The sequence below is a fragment of the Apostichopus japonicus genome, chromosome 7 (genome assembly GCF_037975245.1).
Source record: "Apostichopus japonicus isolate 1M-3 chromosome 7, ASM3797524v1, whole genome shotgun sequence".
Classification (NCBI taxonomy): domain Eukaryota; kingdom Metazoa; phylum Echinodermata; class Holothuroidea; order Aspidochirotida; family Stichopodidae; genus Apostichopus; species Apostichopus japonicus.
In genome coordinates this window covers 1412887-1438135 of record NC_092567.1, presented here as the reverse complement: position 1 = coordinate 1438135, position 25249 = coordinate 1412887, and the positions used below count along the sequence as shown (strand labels likewise).

General features: G+C 36.7%; 1 long non-coding RNA gene across 1 annotated transcript; it reads right to left on the bottom strand.

Annotated features, from left to right (window-relative positions):
• Positions 1 to 3453: 3453 nt before the first annotated feature.
• On the bottom strand, positions 3454 to 5461 carry LOC139970161 (uncharacterized). The gene is made up of 3 exons (XR_011794057.1): positions 5261 to 5461; positions 4548 to 4613; positions 3454 to 3707 (listed from the first exon to the last, which is right to left on the bottom strand). It is a non-coding gene; the product is annotated as an uncharacterized lncRNA (long non-coding RNA).
• Between the last annotated feature and the right edge of the window lie 19788 nt (positions 5462 to 25249).

The window sequence follows — 25249 nt, the reverse complement described above, 5'->3', positions numbered from 1 at the left end:
ATCCAATATCACATTGATAGGTATGTTTAAAATGACTTCCTAAGGTTCCTTAAACTTTTCGCTGCAAATATGCTGTATTCTTAAACCTATCAAAAAATAGGCTCACAAGATAAAGGCTAACAATTGACAAGATTATGCAACAGTACAACTTGTGTACATTGCAGTACGATACACTATTACATTCGGTCACGAGCTAAACTAGTGCATCGTCGGCTAAGTCTGGTAAAACCAGGATTGGCGTACTCCCTAACTTAGTTACACATCACGACATGTTGAGCACTGACAACATTTAATTTAGCGAATGTTATCACATTCCATTGTTATATGAAATACTCTACTTAAGTTTAGAAGTTTAATCAATAGTTGCCATCTTCTCTATGACGTATGTTTATTTGACCTTTCTACATATTTCTTCACGTGACTGTTTTCTTATGTATTATTTTTACAAGATATTTAATTAGATTTTCAAGTTTGGTTGCAAATAAGCAATTAGGTTAATTCGAGTTTTGAACATAGATATTCATATTATCCTTTTCTCGTATGCGAGGCTTGCATTTTGGTTTATTCTGAGGAAATAGCAAATAGCATTGGTCACATTCAAAGTATACCATTTTTTTTTTGTATTCTGCAAATGTCCTCGGTGTTACATCGTCGTTATTATCTTGATGCACATTGTTCCAGGCAACTCGTAAAGATATATAACTGTATGTTCAAAGTACTACACTTTATGCGTCCTTATGACCGGAACAACGATAACTTTTTAAACATGTTCTAACTAATATTAGCATTTCATTTGGTGCATATAAAGCTTAATTTAACATAAAAGTGATCTCTCTGTTAGCCACAATTATAAAACGACGTCTTATATTTTCAGGAATCTTATTTATCAAATATGAGTTGTTGCAGTACTGTAACCAATACCTTTGTCAATTCAAGTAATAAATCAACTTTATTTTCGTCAATTGAAGTTACAAGTGATTTGATTTTGTCTCGAGTCAAGTCACAAGTCAAAGATTCTCAATTAAAATTAATTGCAAAAACATGTTTTTTTGCAAAGTCATGTTGTATGTGTGAAGCAAACAACACAGCTCTTTTTGAACAGTGATGCGTGTTAAATGGATGACATGCATCAGTGAAGTAGGTTGCACGGTAACTGGCCCTGTTTTGCAAGACAAGCACTTCCCATCCCTCTTTCATTAACATTTATCAACCTATCACATATAACAAGGCAAACATGAAGTCACAATACACTATCCATTATACCTTAACTTGTTAGCTACTGATAAGCCCATTCACGGGGCGCAATAACCATTTTATGTTATTATGAAGAGGGGGGGAGGGGGGGAGGAGAATCTTGTAAATATCTTTGGAAAAGTTTTGGCCATTTACCCCATTAAACATAGACCAATACGTAAACCACCTATTCTACGATACTATGATAATTCACAACACAATACCATCCTTATGGTGACATTACATTTGTGTGAAGATTGATTAGGACCTTTTTCTTACAGACACATTGACTAAAGCACATAAACATTACTGATTCAAGTACGATCTAAGACAGTCTTGCATCGGTGACTTTCCTATTTTTCTCATTTCGTGCTGAAATGAATCTACAGCAACCTCATTTTAAGCAAGTCATATTGTATGAACCTTTTAACTACAGTCCTTGTACTACTATCACTAGTAAGCAAATATTTCATATGCTACTGATTGGCTAGACTATTTCAGGACCGTCTAAGATATATGAATCAAAGCGAAATTGATCGCCTTAAGTTGACCAACTGCTACCTTTCTATCCAACCTTCTTTGATACACTAGTTGCCCTTACTATGTCTTGAAGTGACATGCTTTCAGTGATTGAAGTTTTTTTTTCGTTCGGCAAACTTGCTGTACGTTCATATCTTACAATTCAATAGCTATTACATATACAACTCATTTTGCCCGTACGTATGTAAGTACTAAATGTGTATACCGTTTGTAGAGTATGGTCTTCCTCACAACATGCTGTAATTTTCGCTAAACATCCGTTGCTTATCATTTTGCTATTAGTTGACCATCTGACACTAGATCCGATACAACTACTGAACGAGTCGGCACGTATCTTATGTGATAGTACAGCTAGCAATATACATCACGTTTGGTCTCTAGTGAGTAAGGCAAAATATGTCACCAAAAGCAGAACTAGTATTTTTTGGTACAGGTGACAATCGCCTACAGTGGAATTACGAACTTCCTTACTGGTTTCGAACCTCTGGACATACAATCAGAGTCTATAGCAGGGTTAACCAACCTTTTGCAGAGGTGGGCCCCATGGAATGATTATGATGAAGGAGGGGCCGCATGAACCCTATACTCGATTTTTCGATTTTTTGCCCGAAGCCCAAGGCAACAGAACGTGAGCACTGCGCGCGGAGCCCACTGATTTATTTTCCTTCCTGATAAAACAGATGAATAAAGTCCAGCCGCACCCCCCCCCCCCCCTCCGCTGAGAGTGTTACACAAACTGGCCTGTATGCAGTTTTTTGGACCCAGAAGGTTCGAACAATTGATTATATAGCTTCAAATTGTTAACAATAAATCTGCTCACTAAAATTTCGTACCGTAGAGCATCTCTGGGGGGCCGAACGCAACACTGCGGCGGGCCGGACTGTGGCCCGCGGGCCGTAGGTTGGACAACCCTGGTCTATAGCCTAGTGGCTAGGGTCTCCGAATATCAAGCGGGAGGCCCGGGTTCGAATTTCAGTGGAGGTTGGAAGTTTTTCACTGTTCTTGATTTTCCAACTCACTACGATTTCAATAATATATATTTATTTGCCTTTGTCGTTTACTTCCATTTCATTAGCATAAGTCTGTTCAAAGTATCTCGTTTGAGATCCGGCCTAAGGAATCATATATATATATATATATATATATATATATATATATATATATATATATATATTTATATATATATATATACATATATATATATATATATATTTATATATATATATATATATATATATTTATATATATATATACATATATATATATATATATATATATATATATATATATATATATATATATAAATATATATATATATATATATTTATATATATATATATATATATATATATATATAGATAGATAGATATAATAGTTATTTTTACAACGCTTAAGCGACCACAGATGTGGGAGAAGCTCGCACTTACGGGACTTACACGTCGGGTGGCTCCCAAGTCATATTTTAACTCAAATTTAGAATATTTTCAATTTAGAAAGTCATTTCAGGTGGGAAAACCGTAGACTGCTCTTGGAGGAAAACTCCACCTTACTATGGACCCGGCAGGGTTTCAAACCCGCAACCTCCCAATTGCTAAGCCCCATTGCTTCAAATGCCACCGCCTTTATCCACTCGGCCACATTATAGATGAATGGATGGATGGATGGATAATTGGATATATGGATGGATGTCTGTCTCACACATCGAGCTTGACGGCTAGCTAGAAATAAACAAATGCAAGTTACCCGTAACAAGCTACTCAATGGCGTTGACTTTGATACGGCATAATTGTTGACACTTGACACTAATGTCAGGGCCTCCCTTAGCTCCTTTTTCGCGTCATCGCAGTCCACAGCTTCCAGTAATTGCAACGTCTTCTCTAATTTCTGTGTTAGTTGAATATTTATCCCGTCACCTTTTACATCGATATTGCCATCTTTGAGAGAAAGAAGAAACGGACGAAAGTTAAAAAGTCAAAGATAAATGTTCATATCGATGACGTGATCATGATTTTGTATTTAACCTTAACTTTATCAGAGAATAGACTGTATAGTGTGTCATTAACTACCTTAACTCCTGCCTATATTTTGGATATTTATAGCTCAGTTGAATTTCAATTTCAGAAGTTATGAAAGTTTAGATCTAAGGAGAAACATAACATAGCGATGTGACATCTTCATTCAATTCAAGTTGCAGTTTTCAAAGTAACATCATTCGAAATGAATGTCTTTAATACCTAAAAAGAACAAAAATGTGTGACCCTTACCCAATTGATTAACACATTGAAGAAAAAATATATCACCAAACATTTCAAACTTTTTATTATTTGACCTTACAAAGGGTAAGGGTTTTAGGATTACCAATAAGGGGTAAACTCATACAATTAGAAACATATATTTTATATTAAGTTTTGTTTCTCTTTTACATGCCACATTTATTCAAATTTGGAGTACTCTTTAAACATTTCAGAACAATATCAAGTATATGTTAACGCCTTTCGTTCTATATATACAAAGTCATTATTTCCTACATGTAAATTGGGTATAACACTTTCAGCCATTTCCCAATAGAACACAAATGTGTTTTTAAAGTGACGACCTCTGCTTTTTACCCATTGCCGTCATCCAACACGAAAGTGCAGCAGTCCTTGTTAGGCATACAACAATCAAGCCCATCGGGCTTAGGATCTTAAGAGAAAATATTACGCCTGTATTTGTCAAATTCTTCAAGTACTGATATCTAGGCTATATAAGTATTTCCGATATGTTGCACTTACTGTTGCTTGCCATTTCCGCCGTTTGTTAGGATCGAATTCAATATAGTCGAGCAATATCTCATATGGCTGGAAGTGAAATAATTCAATGAAGTGAATTGAGAAACAGTGAGACCTTATCGACAATATGGAGCGATATTTTATATATCTTAACGACTTAACGGTATCTAGGTATGCGTTTAATCACTGAGCTCTATAACAAATACGTGTGAAACGATATAGACATACGCACGTAAACATATACCAATGAATTCGCTGATCGTGTGAACAATACCATGATAACGTGTTAACATCATGTACAGGTATAATAATTACAGCTTCAACGGGTCATAGCAATAAATTCATCGAATGATATCTGAGCAATATGAAGATAATGTATGGACAGTACATGTATACAGCTTAAAGGTATATAGCAATGACTTTGCTGATCATATTATAACAATAAAACAATATGAAGTAGCAACACAACGTTATCTACAGTTACACGATATATAACAATGCATTCACCGAATACTGGTGAACGTGACCCTGCGCTTAAACGAGGGCATACATTTATGAATTCGAATTCGCTGCTCGTGTGAGCACCATGATAATATCAATATAACGTGTGAAAATTACGGAGGCCTACCTAATACAGATAGCTAAACAGCATTCAAAAGTGAATTTGTTTATAATGTGAGCACTAACATGATACCATGTGAACAGGTGAAGCTTACCCTTTTCTTAATATCTGTTTTTAACCGAATATCGCAATGACTTCGCTGATCACTTGATTACTACCACAAAAGTCATAACGTGTGAACTTTCCATATACCTAGTCTTCAAAGGCACGACAGAGGAAGACTGAATTAGTATGCCTAAAACTTTAACACAGTACATACCATGTACGAAAAGGTGTACCTGCAGATATACTTTTTTTCGAATCCCTTAGATAACACATGCGTGACAAAAAAATACGTGAAAAGTGTGTGCTCAATATAGCCTATTGATGGTCAACTCAATTTAGTTCAATCGCATGATCGAATTCCCTTATCTTCAGAACTGGGGCCCTGTTAATGTTGACTGACTTTTCATATTTTATCATCCAATAAGTTACTAATTACTGCGCCACGTAACTAACTTATCGTTGGTAGCTTTAGTATAGGCAGAATACGTGAAGTGATAGCAAATATTATAATTATCAAAAGGAAGCGGTATCAAATTAGTTGAAGCTTTGGTAGAAGGGTAAGTTTGTCCATCGGCATATGAGGCTATGAGAGTCACTGGAGGAGCAGAAACAACAACCATGACTCGCGGTAATCCCATACACAGTATACGCTCAATGCAACATTCCTTACTAACTACTTATGCAAGACCTTTAAAAGTGAAGGACAGGAAATACTAATAATAATTATAAATAAATTATATATTCAGAAACACATTGGCTCTTGCTGTTAGGTTTGTTGCGAGCAGCAGTTACTCTTCAGCTGTTTGTATACTTTCTTTGTATACCCCCCCCCCATCCCCCACCCCCTCGACCCTCAAATTCCTCAAACCCACTTCCAATTCTTCCTCTGTATGGGTCACAGTGTAGATGGTTTTAAGTTTTACAGTATGTTTCCAATAGAATCTTTTCATCCTTGAAACCTGATACGTTTGGAATGTTTGCTTATAGCTGTCAAGGTTATTTTGTTATAGGCCACGAGACCGAAGGTCCGCGAGACCGAAATTATAAAAGCTCCGCGACACCGAGGGTCTTCTAGACCGAGGTCTGCGAGACCGAATGTCCGCAAGACCCAAACTATTACTAGGCCTATAAAAGTGTTAAGACAAATATAACTACCGGTAGTATAACGTTGATAAAGCGTATAATTAAAAAGAATTTACACCCATTTCTTTTCATAGTGTGCTGGGGCGGCTTGGATTTGATACTAGGCCTCCACCATTGACGTAACCAGAGGGGCTTGCAGGGTGCGAAAGCCCCCGCTCTCAAAAGTCTTGCCCCCTGCTTTCGTCGCCTATGGTTGTTCAGGGACGTAGCCAGGGGGGAGCAGGGGGAGCGACCGCTCCCCCCCCTTTCAGTGTCGAAAAAAATGTTTAAAAACTGTTGTTTTTTAGCATGGTATTTTGTCAGTGCTCTTTTGATCTTGAATACTCGTCAGCTCCGTTAACTCAATTATAATCGTAGTAACATTCACGCCTACTGATTCAACTACTTACTTAGTTTGGCAGATGCAATTAGCTAAATTTAGCCTATAGCCTATTACAAGCCTGCAGTTGGCCACTGCGTAATAAAATACATATTGCCTACCTAACCGCACTCTATGGAATGTCACGAACCGTATGCACAACAACGTTGACAACGTTCGTTCTCATCCTTTCTATGATTCGTCCTAAGTTGCTGCACGAACAGCATGTTATGAAGCTAAGCTAGCAATCGTACGTGATACGCACTTCCTATAAATAATTATTACACTGCTAATACACTGCGATAACGATATTTGTTTTTAGGCCACTGCATATCTGGCTATATTCCAAAATATGAAAGTTTATATTGTCCATCAGTTAAGTTGGTCAAATGTATTAAAGTCCAGACATTGAACAATAAACAAGAATCATCCTACTTGAAAAATTGTAAAAGAGCACTATGTTTGTCTTTCTGATATATTATGTAAAAGAACATGTAAAAGAATTCAAACAGGAAACAAACTCTGCTGATAATATGATATCATATGATCAGGGGCGTAGCCAGTATGTAGCACTGTGGGCCCGGGCCTACACTTTTTTTGGCCAAGTTATCTTTTTTTAAAAACACCCATATTTCAAATCCATAAGCTTGCTGGGCGAGTTTAAGAGTCTAGACAGGAATAACTATTGAAATGAACGTAGCAAGAATATGTCTTAATTAGGTGACCTAGTCTTCTAATTTAGGCTGTCATTTCTATCGCGTGCCGTTTCATTCAACACTCTACCCGCCGAAAAAGACTATAGGGTCCGATTTTGTCAGTGTTGTAACATCTAGTTAAGAACCTGTTTACGCAGATAATATTTCAGTTGAGAAAACAGTTGAGAAATTTTAATCAGATGGCAATCGTCGGATAGCTCTCGCCTTCTCTTATTAGGCTAACTTAAACATTTACAGTTGTATCAAAGACAATTACTGGCTATAGTTGTATCTAAGACATTTCTGGCCTATCTATATATGTAACTACAAGTATCAGCAGTTGAAAAGTAAGACTACTCTGTACATGTACCTTGCTAATTTTAAATACATTATGTATTATTGAATTATCTTAACTCGTTTGTTTTTCTGGTTGAAAAGTGATATTGAATGAGGTGTCTCAAGTTAGCAAGAGGCCATGGAACCAGCATGAACACCCGGGAAGGGCCGTTTCCGGCCATCTGGGGGGTTTGTAAAACCAAAAATTTTATTGTACGCTCCGCGCCAACCGATGGTGGCGCTCCGCTCAGATAGTCGTGCCTAAATTTTTGAAAATCGATATCAATCGCAAAAAGTGCTCCCCCCCTTTCAAATTCCTGGCTACGTCGCTGTGGTTGTTAAGGTTTATGTCTTCTAATTACCTGCTTCTCTTTTATCAAAATCACACATTTTGAAACTTTTTAGTTCAGTGAAAAATACAAATACAATTTTTCCGAAAAAATGTTTCGTTCAAACAGTTATTTCTTTCTTTTTTGCTTTCTTGTTGTTGTTCTAGTAGATGCACGGAATCATAAAATGGTGTCATTTAGGCTACGGTCACTTGGCTCGGACCTTCAGTCTGGCCAGGCTATCGATGGACCATCCATTGACTATCGATCTCGCGGACCATCGGTCTCGCGGACCATCTTTCTAGCGGACCATCGATTCGCGGAAATTCGGTCTCGTGAAATTCCCCCGGTTATTTGTATTCAGAATTTCATTAAAGTACAATTGCTTTGTAGAAATATTAGGTTTCCTCCGTGAATAAGTGAAAAATATAATATCAGGAAAGACAAACACATTTTCATCTTAATTTGCCCTGATGACATCATTAACGCTGCAGTTGTTGTCAAACACATTATTAAAATACCACCCAATTTGGAAAAATGAATATCTTCGCCTTACAATAGTACGAGGATGGGGTAAGTTGAACCTATTCAGATGCCGAAAATGACCACCATTTTATTAACCAAGTCACACATACAATATTATCTCTGCAAGTCACACAATACAATATTATATATATTATAATATTATCATATGGAAAGGTGGCGATCATTTGATCCGTGCATAGTCGACCTCAGGCCTTAAGTGTGTGTTTTATACCTTCCAAAACGACCGTATCGCGATCTTTTGAAAAAAATCAATGTACCGATATCATTTACTGATATCGGCTAAAGCAAATTACAGTAGTTTAAACATTTCTCTTTCATAATCTTTTAACGAATCATCATTAATCTGAACTTTACTGTATGTCGTTTTCCGATTAAAAAAGTTTAAATTTTTAGTCCAGTCGGATTTATGTGCTTGCATATTCGTTTATTCTACAAGGACGCTAACTTCAAACTACTCGAATTCTCAGACCGTTTGATCAAACTGCATGGCTAAACTTGCGCAACTAACTTCAAATTCTGTTCTTTCATATTATATAAGGCTATTTCTGATTGGTTAATGTTCACTGTATGTCTTTTTTCCATCGAATGAAAGTTTCCGTTAGAAATTTTTCTTCGAAAACCTCATTATAACGCCTCATTATTTATTCATGAGCTACGTCACGAATCAGCTTGTGTATCAACAACATTCTCACTGATGCTTCGTCCGACAATCGTATTGTGATTTCTGAGGTGAATTTCGAGATTTGGGTGGTAATATGCAATGAAATAAGATGACGACATTGCAATAAACATAAATTAACAAGTTGAGAATCCTATTTCATAGTTTCCTTTGAAATAGGATGAATATAGTGATATAAATTGCCCACGTAAACGTTTGTAGCGAACGTACAGGCCTACCGTGCTTTATGTATTAATGCATATGGTTTCGTACAGTTAGGTTAACACTCGTATGTACGTAGGCTAAAGCTATCGCTAGGACTATCACTGGTTGTTTGTTTGGAAGATACCACTGTAAGTGGGTAACTCCATGTACCCCAGTTAATTAAGTCAAATACATGAGTTTGCCTAATACATGTTATTTTCTCAAGTTCGATTAAAAGGTGTGCAGACAAATAAATGTAAAAACACAACGTCATGTCTCAGTGTTCGTTTACATTCACTGCTATAATTATTTTAGCATCAATTCATTTAGAAACAAATACAATCCCCATGTCGGTAATGAAACAGTCCGCCTGTCAATATGCATATTCATACAGGTGACTCATAACATCGGCGGATTTTAGTCTGTGTGGCTTTGTAGAGCAAATGCTCTTTTATAGCCTAAACTTTTCCATATGATACCATTAGTTTTTGTCGAATGCACTTTTTAGTAATTAACCCCCCCCCCCCCAACCACACATTGATAATAAAAGTAACAATAATGCGAATTGTAAATATATGAACCCAATTCAGGCCAATTGTTGATGTTCATTCAACAAAGCTTCACAGGCTTATATTACAATCAATGGGTATCTTAGATGCGCATAACCTAATTATATTCTGTTGTTGATCAAAGCGTATGCAATACATAAAGAGACGCTTTATTCAGTTCTGACACGAGTCCTAAAATACACCAGGTCACGTGATTTATATTCTTCATGCCACCAGTATCTCACACGATACGTAATTTGAATAGGCCTAAACGACAGAATCATATTTTTCGCGAAACTGGTATATGGGATTTGGGTTATCCGGATGCAAGGAATTCGATGGTCAAGTCAGGAGAAGATATATGTTACCGGACACTTTCCTTCAAGTTTTCATTTCTTTTCCCTCCTCGAGCCCTCAGTGACACGTGGTCACTGGGTTGTAGACCTTTACCACCACCCCCCCCCCTCCCATCTCGTTAGGTCTGTATGGATGTATGTGTATGAAACCAGCAGGGTATGCTGCAGAACTTTGTTAAATTGTAGTATTTTGAAGTAGTGAAGCCCTTCTTATGTTATTTTCTAGTGGTAAACTAATTGTTTGAACAGCATGTATTATCATTCTTGGACCTAACGATCACACAACAACTAACTGTATCGTCAAATCTCAATCAGTTCATACGGTGTAACGCTATTATTAAATCAACAAAATCTATATTTAACACAAAATTGTAACAATAACTATTAAGTCGTGCATTCCATACTATCTTTCGACCCAAAGCCCATTCTATTTTCAAAAGCTGTAGCAACATCTTCAGATCAGACTATAGGTTTGGGACGTATATACATTACACAGATTTTGTGTTCTTTTTGAACGCCATTCCTAAAAATACGTATCAAGAATCGTGTCTCCTCTCCCACCCCCTCCCTTCCCTCCGCAGGCAACGGCCCTTAACTTGGCATCAGTTAACTTAATCACAAATAAGATATTTTGTGAACATATATGTTACTGCTAAACCAGAACTTGAGGTATGGGCTCGTGATGAGTCACATGGTTTTTACAACAACATGACTAGCAGCTTAGCACCAGGCTCCAACATTTTATGAAATATATAACTATCTCAAGTACACTTGCAACTGTAATGAGTGACATTGCTTACCAAAATGAATGCACAATATCCTTTACATGTAGTGTTATGTTGCTTATACGTCATAATGCAACATACTGTAAAATATGAAAAATAATATACTGGAAAGGAGGGTAGCGAATTCTGAGGGCTTTTGTTGATTTCAACCCGTTGAAAAGTTATAATTTTCGTAGGGGGTTAAACAGATAAGACATGAAACTTTAATAACCAGTACTAATCTCATAGTACAATGTTTAAACACCTTTTATGAGATACACGATTCATTATGGCCTAATAGGCGTAGCGCCTGCACGATCCAAACACTACATCTGGGGGATATTTGATATTTTGTCCCCCACCCTCCCGAAAGTGGGCGGGAGTGTGTCCCCTGTCCCCCATGATTGACGCCCCTGGATATAGGGTCTAATAATGAAACTGATAGGCCAACATAAAACACAAAGAAGTAATCAATATATTTACGAACCGTATTTTCACATTAGCCTGGACTGCTACACTGTTCACGCAGGTTAAATCTTAGGAGCTCTCTACGTTTATTGTTATTCTAACAATACTGGTTGAAACCAAAACAAACACACAGTCATCGTATCTGCGACGGTGCATACACGTGGTGAGCGGTTGAAGTAAACGTTTTGTTCTTTTTAACGCCATTCCTACAATACGTGCCAAAAATCTAGAGCTTACACACTACAACGAAGAATGGCGATAATACTAGGAATAGGAAGAAAATCATATGACCAAAGAACTAAGATTGCTGACAAAAGAGCAACACATTATGCGCCAGGACCTTATTACTTTTTATAATATAGCACGAAGAAGGAAATATCTATCATAATTGATGACTTCGTTGAGATTATAAGTGATAGCTAATCCTGAGGAAATTAAAAGAAAGATAAGACCAGCACCAGTAATATTCGAGTGGAGGAACTCATATTTCAATAGAATTTAGAAAACATCGAACAGCTAAACAGAGAATGTAGATACAGCCCCGACACTCAACATATTTAAGTACAGGCTGTTAGAATGTGGGATCTTTAAAGAGTCCATAGACCTATTATCACATGGAGCCATTCTCTCCGGCAGACTCTTCTGAGTCGAAGACGACAGAGCGACCATGAACGGTTAACGTACTGACTAATGAAATCAGAAGAAATGATATGAACATTTCGCTAAACTGAAATAGCACATACTCTCTAGGCGTTCACATTATCGTATGCCTATTCCACCGAACCTAACTTTATATACAGAGGGACATATACAGGAAAGTGTAGAGAAAAGAGGGTAGAAGAGAGCTAGGGGAGGGGTGACAGAAGGGGAACAAGGAGAGATGGAGGGGAGGGGGGCAGAAGAAAGGGTAGTCATGTCCTTCCTGAATGTTGAGCCCATGAGGTTGAATGGTGCGAAGGCGTTGCATCCACAATTTCTCTCTGCTGATCTAGTACTACTGCAGTTTATTCCCTAACCGGTTCCCATAATCTTCTCTTTATCCCTCTACAGTGTTATCTCCCACCTCCGATCTTCCCCTTTTCGTTTCAATCTTCTGTCCACCCTTTGCCAACTAATCCTATACATCAATATCTTTTGTGTTCACCCTGCTCATTAATTAACTTATCTGTATTCTGTGCTTGTATTTTGTACCTTGTAGTTACTGTTACTTGTCATTCAGCCTCGAGACCTCAGACCCACTTACTTTTACACATTATATTACACAGGTTTTTAGAAGATAGGCAGTTTGCTAACAGTTTTAGTTTTATTTCTTATATAAACTTTATACTTTGTCTTATATTTAACTATTAAACGAGATGTTGCTATGTATGTAATCCTATCAAACAGTGTTCCATCAGTATCATATTCATCAAGTATAGCTAAAGTCACTAACTACATACCTCTTCTACTTTTCCGTATTACTAAACCAAACGTATATACTCAAATGAATTTCATTGTTAGTTCGTGGAAATTAACATAATGTGAAAAAACGTAAATATGTTATGTGCACATGTTACTTCATTCCTTGAAACTCTGTTATTATTTTCATAAACCAGACGCTACAAAAAGGACCAAACAGGTCCCCAAATATCAACTTTTATACATTTTTGACAGCCTCACTACTGCTGAGAAGTTTAGCTATCTGAGTACAAGAGCCAGTCCAGCTGTACTGGAAATACGTGGGTTGTTAAGACAAAACGAAACTGAATTTAAAACGTTTAACTTCTTTGTTTTGACAAGAGTTGGAAGGTAGTAGGATGTCTTTCATCTTTACCAAACTTTGAAAGGTTTGCTTCATGACAAACTATGACACAAGAAGTGAAGCAATACGCCATTCATTGCAAGGGACTTGTATGTAAGCTTAATTTTTCATGATACTGCGACGTACCGAGGTTAAGTAGGGATATGGTAAAATTAAAATAACATCTTTAAAAAAGTCGTCTTTCAAATTGTAAAAGTCAACAGTTTGACTTACCGAAGATGAAACGGAAAGTCTCGGCTAATTGTGAAATTCGTATAACGTTAATTTTTTTCGTTTTACCTAGCAACTAGAATATAATTATGGGCAACAAGTGTATAGAGCAATAACCTCCATCGCTAAGCTATGAAGCTGCCTTTGCGTTATTGCACCGAGTTTATCAAAATCGCATTATCACATACTACACCGTTAATGTGAATATTAGATATTGGAAAACATAGTTTAATAGTCTAATACTGAAGGTCAAGCATTTCTTAAGATGAGCAAATAAGCTGCTGGTTATTAACAACATCAATAACTCGCTAATATAGGCAGCCTTGATTATTCAATTGAAGATTCAGATTGGTTTTTTTTAGTTTGTTTATATCCAGATATCCGGTATATTAAAAAAACACAGGTTACAAACACAACACAAAATACAACAGTTTACGCAATTCATAAATGTTAGGATCATAGCCAATTATTAAGCAGTGCTTTGACATGATCAGCATCTAAACTTAAAAGAAAGAAAAAAGTTCAGCAGGATACTACGTCAAAGGAAGCAAATCTCCTAAAAATAAGTAGACGCGTAAGAAAACACGCAGTTATTTCCTTGTAAGTTTGTCATTCAATTTATAATTATGCTCGTGAGGACAATACTGTGTATTTTGATATTCTCAACGACTGATACTTTGAAATTCATATCAAAACATGGCGGGGTTTCTTACTAGTGTTGTGATTCTTTTCAGTTTGACTGTTGGATTCATCTGTCCCTTTACGGAAGGAATAGTGGCTACCATAGACGTACATGTGCAAGGGAGTAACGTTGTCAAATCAGGGGTAAGGCAATATACTGCTTACGGATCTGATTCATGGAACAGATGGATCAACTGTACACTGATTAGTGGACTCGTGCAACCTGAAGAGGTATTTATCTTGAAAAATCGTCAGATACTCCGGGACTTAACTTTAATAAACAGTAATATTTTTACAACAATGTGGTCAAAAAGATTACCCACCATGAGTGCGGGAACAAATAATGTTCCAGAGAAATATACTTGTCGTGCTTTTTTTAATGAAAGCCATGCATTAGATGTAAACGCAACACGAATTCGCACCACCATTGACAGTGAAGTTGAAGTTAAATATGTGCGAGAAAGGCAAGTCATCTCTTCAAGCGTTGGTTCGACTGTTTATACAGGTGAACAAATAAAAATTGCCTGTAAAACGGCGGATTCGACATGCTCATATCGACCAGATCGATCATCAAGACCCATAACCCATGTTTCTAGCAATGGTCAGAGAACCTTCACGTGCATTTGGGGTATTACTTATTATCATGATTATTGGCATACGTATTCGAGCTACCAACAATGTGCAAGGCGCCAACTCAACTTAGAAATTATTAATCAACTGCAGCTTTCATTGACACCGTTCAACTTTTCGACTGATGTTACAACATTAGAGTTCAATTGCACCAGTTTTCCACCTCGTTTGATGCGCTGGACTATTATAACAGCCAATGGTGACATTCTCGACTTTAGTTCCTATGATGTCACCAAGGTAAGCATAAATACCACCATAACTCAGAGACCAGGAGAGACTATACTAAACATTATGGAAGCATCCCCTGGTGGTAATGATATACAGGCAGTGAGGTGCTCTTCTTATGATACATTGGCAGAGGTGGCTGTTACGTCACACAGAGTAATTACAGAAGACAATGATGTGAAAACAACTGTTACTTATAAACCTAAGACTACGGCTGAAAAGGACGCGTATCAAACAACCGAAATTCAGTCTGTCAAAATGGTGACTGGTTCCCCTAATGATTGTAACGAGTCAAAGAGCTCCGAAGCACAACGTCTAAACTTTCAGTCAACTACGGGAACAACGTACGCTATCTTTATAGCAATTACTGTTACCTTGACATCTATTGTCTCTATTTTAATTGTCGTTCTAATCATCTTATGTAGAAAGTTAGAGCGAGCCACCATCCATCATGCGCCGCCGACATCACATGACAACGATTGCAGTATGGAAGCACCCTCAGCAACAGAGTTACACCACAATCCGGTTTATATGTCCTACTCGGAAACAAATGATGTTTACAACCCCAACGACGAAGAGCAAACTGATACATGTACATATATCAACATTTAAAGTCTTTAGACAGAATGACGTCATATTCTTCTTGAAGTCATCTCTATGAAGATTTAAATGTGGTAGATCGTTCTTCATTGGATAAAAGAACAGCGGAAAAGAGGAAGAGAGATGTATGTTAATATATATCAACATGAAATGGTGTTATATTATGACACGGAATGACGTCAGAGATCACAACTGATAACACTATATCAAGGGCATCAAAACGGTATATGTGCACATTAGAACATGAACGATGGTATATGAATGACGTCATATTTCCATCATGCATGTCAACTCACAGAGACTACAACTAATGTAGTCTCCCATAAAGACAGCGAGCACAGTTATACATGGATATTAATTAACATTGAGAGTCGTTGAAGAGAATTATAGAAATAGTTGTATCCAATAGCGTTACTTTTTGCACAACACATGACTTGTTAGTGTATTACATTCATTTTGTTCTATGAAATGAGAATGTTATGCATAGATACTATACGCGCTTTATGAAGAGACTATATGTTTAACCTTCTGTGTAGTATTGTACCATTAAAAATCTGCTGTATACAAATTAACATTGAGAGAATTTAAAGAAATTTGGAGATATCGTTAAGTCCAATGACGTCATTTGTCTGTACAATACATATCTTATTAGGGTTATCTTTATTTAATACACAAGATTATAACGATGCTTCACTCACAGACTAAACCAGCTTTCTGTACTAAATATAATTTTACATATACTGTGTAGTTATATCGTAAACAAAATGAATTATGCATATGATTGTACGTTGTTATTAAAATAAAGTTAACAGCCATATTGAAAAGTGACATAGACCTGAATGTTAATGTTTATTCGTTGTTTTATTAATTCTAATAACTCTACCAAAATATGTTTTTTAATACTTGAAAATGCACAACGGAGCGCCCATGACATTCAACACTATTTAGGGAGTGTTAGCTCAGTGGTTAACGCCGGTGCCTTCCAATCATAAGTTCCCGAGTTCGAGTCACTCCAAGATTAATGTATGTCGTCCAGTTACAGAGTTGTTGACAATTGACAATTCATAATCATGGATCTAAGAGACTGGCTTCGGTCATCTTGCGGCTTTGATAAACCGAGTATGGCTTCTTCGCGAGGATCTAAAATACATACATACATAAAGTATAAACATGTTTTTTGATTTTTTGAGGCCATTAAAATCATTTGGTTGTCCATTTAGTTTTGTTTTGCATCTGAGAAACTCACCTAATGGTCTGTGTATAAGACTAAGTAGCACAGTCACTGAAAGCTAATGAGCATCAGATGTTAACAAAGGATATCTCAAAACATCAAATTGGTAAAGGATTAAACCTGCACTTTAGCATTGAAGATGCTAATTTCTCTTATTAAAGATTGTAAATAACTGTATCTAAATGCTCATGTCAAATACGTTTTAATCGTTTCCAGTACTGAGGCAAGAAAGATCGTTACTTTTCAATGTACCTGTTAATGTCGTGGCTCATTTTTCTGTTTCTCTATTACCTGAGTATGACCAATGAAGATATCTTGCATGTGTATAGAATACAAGTATAGAAGATTGTTAGTATACTGCGTTGTCTGGTTTCTTTATATCCCTCTAATCGTAATGTTTTTTAGCAAACAAATTGTGGAAAAAAACTGATTTAATGAATCAAAGTCTCCCTACTCTCTGCTACACGGTAGCTTATATTAAAAGAGTTTTCATCTCAAAGAAAGAGAATGAAAAAGAATACGTTTAGCGTGTTTAATGATCATATACATGTTAAAACAAACAAACACTTCGTTGACGAACGCTAACCGTTTATTTGCAATGAAAGATAAATGAAAGAATCAGGAATATCTGTCTATATATGATGTAATATCAGGCATCAAATTTAGACAATTTACTTTCATCTATCAGACCTACTATTACAGGACAAATGCAGAGTCCTTTCGGTGTCACTTATAAACATTTCGTATCAACTGACCGCTAGCATGCTCCGTCGTTTAAGACACACAGCATAGACTTCCCCTCTGAGCAAACATTTCATATTTGAAGTTTGTTGTATTTACCAGTAAGAGAAATAAAAGGAAGCAGTAGTCATTCGTCAAATTCCTGAAAACTTTACTCGTGGAGAACATGGATTGTTCAATTCCAGTGTCGTATCCAGCGGGGACAAGGGGACAGAGGATAGCAGGCCCCAGTCAATTGTCTGGCCCCTGCCTTCCCCCACTTGCCCCTGCCCCACATGCCCCACTTTCCCCTTACTTGACCCTCACTTGCCCCCCAAAAGATATTGGTGGGCTAAACGAAATATTGAACGTAAATTACAACGTGCATTTAAAGGCTCAATTGAACCAGTTCGTAGTTGACGTTAATAGGTAAATTGACGGGGTATTATCATAGTTAAACCAGCCAATTGCGTCTCAAATTGAATATTATCAAACCAGTTGCTTTCTGTCATCGCTAAGAGACCCTCTCCTCACCACTCATTTCGTCACACTCGCTTCCCAACGAGATAATCCCCTACCATGCTTGTTACATCGTATGTATGGTTATAACTTTATACCATTGTTATATCGACCGTCCGCGCAACTTTATTCCGATATTGTTACTTGGAAGCTGCAGCATGATATATTACGTGATTTCAACATCGCATGTGTGAACTCACATATGCTGACCAGTCGTTAGAATAGGCATAACCAAAATATTATTTCCAACGACTAAACAAATTGCAACGTTTCCTCAGACTAAGATTCCGGGGGCGCCTAAATATTCCCTACTGAGAACTGGTGGTGGTATGAAAAACAATGCTGCTTGGATGGTTGTGTGTTAGTAGCGACGAGCCTTGAACCTAGCTATTACATGCAGAGAATATAACACATGGATAAACGAGTAAAGAACGAACTCTGAGATTTCGTAATCTATTACTACATTTAGCCACAATACATCGGCACGAAGCCCTCAAAATTAAAATAGAAAAACATGTCCTAAAACGAAAATGGTTACAAACGAGGTCTCATTACCGAAGTAGAGACCTATAACGATACACACAAACGTGTTTAAAGACGAATAAGAAACAGATACAAATACGACCACAATGGTAGGAGCCAGTGCTACTACCGAACCGAACGATTCAGAACGGGAGCGAATAATGACTTACAAGTCTCGATATCTGATCCACCTGAGCTGATGGACAGACGTCACGTGACCTGTAGTACGTCATTGTCCAAATGGAATGCACATGTTGCTATAAACGGTGACATGTAGCCTGAATAAATAGAGGGCGACAGATATGATGACAAACGGCATCACAATATTTAAAAGCCGATTAATGTAATAAAGCCGATGGACTATAGGCAGTTTTGTAGTGGCTGTATGAATGAACCCTAAGTCGATGAAACTGAGGTTCATATACAAATTGATTGTAATCATAATTATAGTTAATCATAGACAATAAACTTAAAATGTACTGTTGAAAAACTAGTCCGACCAAAAAAAGAACTTTAGGCAAAACAATTGAAAGGATGACAAATTTAACTCAATTGTAAAAATCCCACCGCTATATCATGTTTGATTTTTTAAGTTTCGGCAAATAACAGATTTTAACCGAAAATATGAATCAGCTTATTATAAAGAAATACATTAGGCTTTTGTAGAAAAAGTGTAAACGATGCATATATGTACTGTGAACAGCACGATAACAGAGGACACAGGGTTATCAGCTAAGAGTATAGTGACTTTCTCCAAGCGTAACCACGGCAGGTTGCGCCCCATATAAAATGAGAAAAGAAATGGTGAGTGTAAAAGTGAGGGGGGTGGGTGTAGCATAAGACGGAGAGAGAGAGAGGAGGGGGGGGGGGGGGGGTGGAGAGAGGTGGAAAGAGAGAAGGAAGAGTGGGACCATGGTGGGGAGAATTTGGAGGACAAAGTAGAGAGAACAAGCACATTGTTTCAGAAAGGCGAACATTGGAATATATCACGGATTTTACTTGGCCAACCTAGCATTAACTTCTAGTTTAAGTGAGGTATTTCCTTCTTGAATAATTTCTAACCAACGAATGAAATATTTGGCTAATCATATGCAATATTCTGAACATTTAAAGATATCTTACATGGCTAAAATCTCGGCCGATTGGATAAAAGTTGCCACCATATCGTATAGCTTCCATGGGTTTCGCTCCTGGACCCAACCAGGGTCTCTATGGCGCGCCCTGGACACCACGCAGGTAGTGCAATATTCTTTCGTTCACAGGTCAATAAACGGAATCCAACTCCCCCACAACCCCTCCCCCATTAAGGAATCCTGGCTTCGCGCTGGACTTTCTCTACAGTATATCAAGTTCATATGTTTAGTTGGACTGTCCCTTTGAGAATTTAGCGGAGGGAACTCAGGCAAAAACTGTTCAATTTGGGTAAAGAGACATTCGTAGTACCGTTACCATGGTTTTAAATGTGTTTGGGAATGGTCATATTGCAAAGGTACCTACAAGGATAGAACTGGTCGCGCGTAAAACTCCCCCCTTCCTGATCCAATCCCAACCCAAGTCCCCTTCCCTAGAAACTGCAACCGTATGATCATGACTATGACTATGGGGGGGGGGGTGAGCTGAGTGGGATGGTGGGGTGGGACTGTCGTGGACTGTGTCTCAATATTCTTAACTAAAACTTAGTGGCACTGATAAAGTGGCTTAAAATAAAACTGATAGGCCTTTAAAACACATAGACATAATTAACATATTTATGAATCGTAGTTCACATTAGACTGCTATACTGTTCACGCAGGTTAAATCTGAGAAACTCTCTACGTTTATTGCTATTCTACACATGACTAGCAGCTTAGCACCAGTCTCAAAAATGTTATACTTGCAACTGTCATGAGTGACATTGCTTACCAAAATGAATGGACAATATCATTTACATGTAGTGTTATGTTGCTTATACGTACTAATACAACATACTGTAAAATAAGAAAAATAATATACTGTGATTGACGCCCCTGGATATAGGGGCTGACAATGAAACTGATAGGCCTACATAAAACACAAAGACGTAATCAATTTATTTATGAACCGTAGTTTCACATAAGCCTGGACTGGTACACTGTTCACGCAGGTTTAATCTTAGGAGCTCTAAAAGTTTATTGTTATTCTAACACAACTACGGAAGCGTAGAAGGAACATGGTGATGAAAGAGAAACAAACTCGTCAAAATGACAAAATTCAGAAAAATGAAGTTTTGCCGAGTTTAACAACTCGTCAAAACGACAAAATTATTAAATTTGCCGAGATGCAACAAGTCGTCAAAATGACAAAAATCTGAAAATTGACGTTTTGCCGAGATACAATATCTCATCAAAATAACAAAATTTGAAAATTGACGTTTTGCCGAGATACAATAACTCATCAAATTGACAAGAATCTGAAATTTGACGTTTTGCCGTAATACAACAAGTCGTCAATATGACAAAAATCTGAATCTTAACGTTTTGCCGAGATACAACAAGTCGTCAAACTGACAAAAACCTGAAAATTGACGTTTTGCCGAGATACAATAACTCTTCAAAATAACAAAACTCTGAAAATTGACGTTTTGTTAAGATACAACAAGTCGTCACAATAACAAAACTCTGAAAATTGACGTTTTGTTAAGATACAACAAGTCGTCAAAATGACAAAAATTTGAAAATTATGGTTTTGCCAAGATAAAACAAGTCGTCAAAATGACAAAATTTTGAAAATTAACGTTTTGCCGAGATACAACAAGTCGTCAAACTGACAAAAATCTGAAAATTGACGTTTTACCGAGATACAATAACTCATCAAAGTAACAAATATCTGAATCTTAACATTTTGCCGAGATAAACCGAGATATACGTTAAACTGGAAATACGTGGGTTGTTAAAACCAATCAAAAATTATTTTAAAACATTAACTTCTTTGTTTTGACTAGAGTTGGAAGCTAGTAGGATGTCTTTCATCCTAACCAAACTTTGAAAGGATTGTTTCATGACAAACTATGCCACAAAAGTGAAGTTTTATCCTCTCTCCTTGCAAGGGACTTTTATTTTAGCTTAATTTTCCTGATACTGCGACGTACCGTGGTAAACATCTTCAAAAAAAGTCGTCTTTCATATTGTAAAAGTCAAAACATTTTTACTAATTTCGGATAATTGTGAAATACGTATAAAGTTGATTATATTCGTTTTTGCCTAGCAATTAGAATATAAATTATGAACAACAACTTTACAAAGCAATAACTTCCATCGCATAGCTATAAAGCTGCTTTCTCGTTTTTGCGAGAATAGCCAATTATAATACAGTGCCTTGCCATGATCAGCATCTAAAATAAAAACACAAAACATACAAAACATACAAAAGTTCGGCAGAAAACTACGTAACAGGAAACAATCTCCTAAAAATAAATAAACACGTAAGAAAACACGCAACTACTTCCTTGTAAGTTCACTTTACATTTTATGCTCGTGAGTACAATGTATTTTGATATTTTCAAACGACTGATACTTGAAATTCATACCTAACCACGGCCGGCTTTCTTACTAATGTTGGGATTCTTTTCAGTTTGACTTTTTGTCTCATTTGTCCCTTTGCGGAAGGAATAGTGGCTACCATAGACGTACAGGTACAAGGGAGTAACGTTGTCAAATCAGGGGTATGGCAATAAACTGCTGTTGGATCTGATTCACGGAACAGATTGATCAAATGTGCACTGAATTATGCTTTCGTTCGTCCTGAAGAGGTATTTATCTTGAAAAATCGTCAAATACTCCACGCGATTAATGTAGATGACAGTAATATGTATAACATTATGTGGTCAAACAGATTATCCACAGTGAGTGCCGGAACAGAGAAATATACTTTTCGTGCTTTATTTGACAAAAGTTATCTCCTAGACAAAATACGAATTCGCACCACCATTAACAGTGAAGTTGAAGTTGAATTTGTTCCAGAAGAGCAGTTCATCTCTACGAGCGTTGGTTCGAGGGTTTATGCTGGTGAACAGATATCAATAACCTGTACCGAGGTAGATATATTTTACTCGAAATGCAAATTTCAACCAAAGCTGTCATCAACATCAATGACCCATGTTCCTAGCAATAGTCAGAGGATCGTCAGGTGCAAATGGGGATATTATTTAAGTATAGAAAATCCTTTCATCAATTTAAGAAACATCTATCAGGACTGTGTATCACTATCTCTCAACTTAAACATAACTAATCAACTGCAACTTTCATTGACACCCTCCAATTTTACAAGTAACGCTGCATCAATGGAGTTTCGTTGCACCAGTGATCCACCTCGTTTGATGCGCTGGACTATTATAACAGCCAATGGTGACATTCTCGACTATAGTTCCAATGATGTCATCAAGGTAAGCATAAATACCACCATAACTCAGAGACCAGGAGAGACTATACTAAACATTATAGAAGCATCTCCTGGTGGTAATGATATACAGGAAGTGAGGTGCTCTTCCTATGATACATTGGCACAGGTGAATGTTACGTCACACAGAGTAGTCACAGAAGACAATGATGTGAAAACAACTGTTACGCTAAATGATTCAACGGAGGCAACTACGGAAACAACCTACGCTATCTTAATAGCATTCATTGTTACTTTGACGTATATTGTCTGTATTATAATCATCGTTCTAATCCTCTTATGTGGAAAGTTAAAGCGAGCCACCAACAATCATGCGTCACAGACATCACGTGACATAGACTTACACAATATTTAAATGTGGTAGATCGTTCTTCATTGGATAAAGGAACAGCAGAAAAAGAGGAAGAGAGATGCATGTTAACATAGATCAACATGTAATGGTATTATAATATAAAGCAGATGACGTCAAATTTCACAAATGAATAACCCAACGTCAAGGGCTTCAAACCGATGTTTATGCATATTGGAACATTGAAGGTGGTACATGAATGACATCATATTCCATTCTGCGTTTCAACGCACAGAGACATATGATGAGGCCTCCCATCAGGACGGAAAACAGTCATACATGGATACAGACCAACACTGGGAGAAGTTAGAGAGATATGTAGAGAGGGAGAGAAGTCAGGATTTACCCTCATATAGGCCCATATACATGCCTCTTACGAAATAGCCAATATGCTTAGCCCACTGTGTAATAATATCTGTTGTATGCAAATTAACATTGAAAGATGAGGTTTGAGGGCTATCATTAAGTCCAATGACGTCATTTGTCTCTACAATACATGTCTTGTTATAGTTATTTAGTACACAAGATATCGCCATGCTATACTCACAGACTATACCAGCTTTCTGTATGAATAATCTATACTGTGTAATAATACAGTTAACAATCTGTTACAAATTCTAATAATTCTATCAAAATATTAACAACGATGAGGGCCTTTGGAGGCATTCAATACCATGTTCACTGTTATACGAAACACTTTTCGAAAGATGACACTTTTCTGTATATAAGTACTGCTATGTTCTTTGACGTACAGACACGATATTTTTTAGATCTGTAGATGGACGTGGTAAGTTTAAGAAAAAAAATAAGCCTGTTTATAAAATGAACCTTTACGGAAATATTTCAACATGAAACTTGTAGCATAATATTCTTCATGAAAAATATTTAAAAATTGAAAAAGATTAATACTATAGCAGTTAGGAAGACTTTTATTTTTACAATTAAAGATTGTACTGAATTGCTGTCATTATACTTTCTCTTTTATTGATAATAATACAGCAAAGAGCAGCGAGCAGGGAGTTGTTTATACTTTTTATACACGTCTGTAACATTCTGGACAATTTCCTGTTTCTCTTTTACTTTTATGTTCGTAAAAACAAAAATTATTTGTAAGAGTGACAGTAGGATGTGAAAGGTTTGGCTGTTTTGTCTTTAATAGAAGGTTTGTTTGAAAAATGAAACTTTTTCAAAATTTTCTATAACTAATAAGTGTTGTCACATGTAGTATACGTGTATATAACTGTGATGTTGTTTATACTTCTGTAACGTTCTGGACAATTTCCTGTTTCTCTATTAGTTATAGGTTCGTAAAAACAAAACTAATATGTGTAAGAGTGAAAGTAGGATGTGCAAGGTTTGACTGTTTTGTCTGTAATAGAAGGTTTGTTTGAAATATGAAACTTGTTCAAAATTTTCTATTACTAATAAGGGATTGGTGCTATCACATGTAGTATACGTGTATATAACTGTGATGTTGTTTATACTTCTGTAACGTTCTGGACAATTTCCTGTCTCTCCATTATTACTTATATGTTCGTAAAAACGAAAAAAATATGTGTAAGAGAGAAAGTTGGATGTGCAAGGTTTGGCTGTCTTGTCTTTAATAGAATGTTTGTTTGAAAATTTAAAGTTTTTCAAAATTTTCTATTATTAATAAGGGATTGGTGTTGTCAAATGTAGTGTACGTGTATATAACTGTGATGTTTTTTATACTTCTGTAACATTCTGGACA